This window comes from Aplysia californica, unplaced genomic scaffold (genome assembly GCF_000002075.1).
Source record: "Aplysia californica isolate F4 #8 unplaced genomic scaffold, AplCal3.0 scaffold00014, whole genome shotgun sequence".
Classification (NCBI taxonomy): Eukaryota; Metazoa; Mollusca; class Gastropoda; order Aplysiida; family Aplysiidae; genus Aplysia; species Aplysia californica.
Window position 1 is genome coordinate 2,078,791 of NW_004797284.1, and position 4,000 is coordinate 2,082,790.

A 4,000-nucleotide genomic window follows, 5' to 3' on the forward strand; every position below is an offset into this window, starting at 1 on the left:
ACTGAGAGTAATATATAACTTGATTTTAATGTATACTTGTTTGTGTTTTACGGTACATCATTGCACCTTATGCAGTCGCGAGCGCCGTAAAACTCCTACAAAAACAAAACAAAACACCAAGATTAACCTCCCACGGCGTTGGAACCTTGTTAAAAACCTAAGAGTCTGCCATTGGTGGTCAGCATTCAGTAACGAACAGCCTTCCGTTTTTTTCCTTCAGTAAAATTGTCAGCCTCTTTATACAAAAAACCAAAATGAAACTAAACAAAAGACAAACAAGGAAAAGAAAAGAACGTTTCTGCCGCCTCTAGTGTATTTGGACTAAACTAAGTATGTCTATTATTTGTGAGGCAGCGTGATGGAATCAAGCTCTCGTCAGTTTTTGGGCATGTAGAGTTATTGGTATCATCGCAAAGCTTGTTCACTTGTGTTCATTTTGATGGAAAAAATATTCATTTATCTTGAATATAAGTTGAGATATTTGCGAATGAAAGAGGTGGGGGTCACCTGTTTTCAAAGTACAATTAGTGAGAAAATGGCGGCCAAAGATTAGTTATTTCCTTAGCTTAAGAGTCCGTGGTAAATGAAAATTTACATTTTTTGCGCCTTCAATCAACGTTTTTCAGAAAAATCCACACAGATATGAGTTCTTTAATGGGCATGAAAGGTGTTGAGCCAAAAAACAAAAATTTGATAACAATTCACAAACCAACAGAAAAAAGCAAGTTTCTTCACTTTGATTATTTTGACGAGAGACTGATTCCCCCAAGCTGCCTCACATTTTGTAAAAGAATTAGACTGGGTTGTTCCCTTTCTCCTTAACAAAAGACTTCTCTCTGAGTTTGGTACATCTGAACTGCTTGCAGAAGATGAATTCCACTACATAATATGACAAAAAGATCAAGGCTACACGTTTCCCTTGCAGCATCCCCAGATAGCAGCAGAATGTGATCTACTTTCTGGAAAGAACTGGCCGGCCTCATCTCTGATAACTGGTAGAAGCAGACCGTTTAAACACAACATATCGTGAGACAGTCGACAATGCTGAAACACAACATATTATCGTCAGACAGTCGACAATGCTGAAACACAACATATCGTCAGACAGTCGACAATGCCGAAACACAACATATTATCGTCAGACAGTCGACAATGCTGAAACACAACATATCGTCAGACAGTCGACAATGCTGAAACATAACATATTATCGTCAGACTGTCGACAATGCTGAAACACAACATATCGTGAGACAGTCGACAATGCTGAAACACAACATATTATCGTGAGACAGTCGACAATGCTGAAACACAACATATCGTGAGACAGTCGACAAAGCTAAAACAACAACATATCGTCAGACAGTCGACAACGAAGCAGCGGGTGACGAGAGAGCCAAAAAAGTAGGTCATTCCAAAGGAAAGAAAAAAGCAAAAGAAGAAAACAAACAAAAAAACAACAACAAAAAAAGAAAAAAAAAGAAAAACGATAAGGAGATGTCCAGACAGTAGACCGAAAAAATGGGAAAAGTTGTAATGTACCCAAAGCAAAAATAAACAATATATTTTTAAGTGTGTGTGTGTGGGGGGGGGGGGGGGGGGTAAATCTACTCAGAAATGTTTTCTCAATTGGACATGAATGGTGTTAAAGAAAAAAATGATAGAAATAATTGCCCATTGGGTAAAAGAAATGTCAGTTTCTTTATTTTGATGAGCGTCTGATTTCACCAATATGCCCCATATGAAACTTTTGAGTTTGTTGCAGTTACTGTTATTTTCTTTCCTATAGGTTTTCTTGTCCCGTCCGGTCACACCCACCAATAATCTATCACCATTTCCTCGGCACTGGTCAAGGCCATCTCCAAGCTACAGGACGTGTTGAAACAAAGGCGACAAGTGGGTGGTTGGCCGGTGCTCTGGTGTGGTTTGCTCCTTCTTTCCTATCACATATCTATCGTCCTTATCTCCTCTTCTTCTTTTTTATGTTTGTTATTCTCGGGTAACACTTCTAATCTTCTGGCGCTCATATGACCTTGTGCAGTTGCGAGCGCCGTAAAACCTCTGCTAAAACTAAACTAAAAGGCGACAAGAAAAACTAACAGTCCAGCCAAGGTATCGTTACTAACATCGTGTACTTTCTGATATTTTGCTGACACAACACATATACCTCTTGCAACCCCCCCCCCCCCACCCCCTCCCCCCTACACCCCCACCCCACCCCCGCCCCCTCTCCAACTCTTTTCCTCTTGTTTATTTTTCCTCCGATCCATTGTGCACGTCTTCGGAACTTTTAACCTGGTGAAACATATCTTTGACGACGTTTCTTATATTACTTTAACCTATCCCATGACATGCAGTTTTTGTTTTAGTAGATGTTTTACAGCGCTTCGCAACCGCATAAGGTCACGTGGGCGCCAGAAGATTAGAGGTGTTACAAAAGAGTAACAAACATAAAAAAGAAGAAGGGAAGATAAGGACGATAGATGTTGATTGGAAAGAAGGAGCAAACCACACTAGAGCACCCGCCAACCACCCACGTATGCAGTTTGACATATTATGTGGGTTTTTTTAAATTACTGTTGGTTAATTCTGATTCCCATTGAAGCCATCACATAACAGAACATCTTCGATGCGTCTCTTCTATAGTCCGGACACCAGCAAAGGGACAACTTGTCCTCCTCATTACCCCGAGTCTGAGTGGCGAAAAAACTAACACTCAACTACTGTTCTTGTTCTAATAAAACTTTTTCGCGCCGACTGCAATCAAATACTTATGACCATATTATAGAAAACATATATTTGTCGCATATACACGAAAATTGAGATGTTATTTAAAGTTTGTTTTTGTTTTTTTCGAAATTCAGAGGCACATGCAGATGATCAGGGCAATTCGCCACTTAATTTCGGTGCAATGATCAGGTCGACAAGTTGTCCGTTTGGTATTGTCCAGACTAGAGCATAGTTGGTAAACCTGACGTATTCGTTGACTTAGAACTACAGCCGTCAGTTTCAAACGTTAGCCCCTCACCATTCCCCCTCACACAGCCTATACCGTTCTTCTTCCCAACCTCCTCTCCCACCTCCACCCCCCTCAACTTGTCATCAGGAAAGACGCCCGTTTGAAGGGAAAAGGTTAAAACGAATACGATAGTTCGACTCCACTCCGAAATGAATGTTAAATTGTCAACTGTTTAGCTTCAATCCTTTTTTTTAAATTCGAAAGAGAACACTGCTTGGGCTCACTGCCAAAGTCAAACAGGGCTGAGCTGGATACGATCTGGGGGCTCTCGTGGCCTAGAGGTTGAGGCGGTCACCTCTCATTTAAAGGTCCCGGGTTCGAATCAGGGTAGCAACTGAAAAATTTTCTGCTCTAAAATTGTCTTCTTTCTCCTTATTTCCTGCTATCTAGCAATCTTCTGTCGTCTGCTTTCGTCTCCACTTTCTGCCCCCACCCCCTCACCTCCTTTGCCCCCTCATCTGGGTTCCTGACTCTTTCTGCAGCCTTTCTACTGCTACTCCGTGGCTCCTCCTTACTGCTGTCTTTCAGCCACACCCCTGATCTTCTGGTAGGAAAGATCTACACCTAGCCTTCTTGAAGAAGGGCAAAAAATCTCGGAGGTCCCGTGTGCAAGTTGCGCACGTTAAAGATTCCTTGGTGGTCTAAAATCGATACGAGTAGGCTTCAGCCGCCACCGGGGCAAAATTCAAATTTCCTACCAACTGAAAATGTTTGGTGTGTCCCGCGCACTCGTATGACCTAATGGAGTTGCGAGCGCAGTAAAACATTTTACCCAAAAAAATAAGGATATAATATTCCCAGGAGGGACCTGAACTTGTATCTTGTGTGCAAAACGACGAGAAGCCTGGCCATCCCACCACAAGCCACACAGGCCGGTACGTTCATCAACGATCACACCACAGACATCATGAAGGGACACGTGACGTGCTTATCGTCTCCTGATTACACCTGGCACATCCCCCAAACCCCCCACCCCCCAACCCA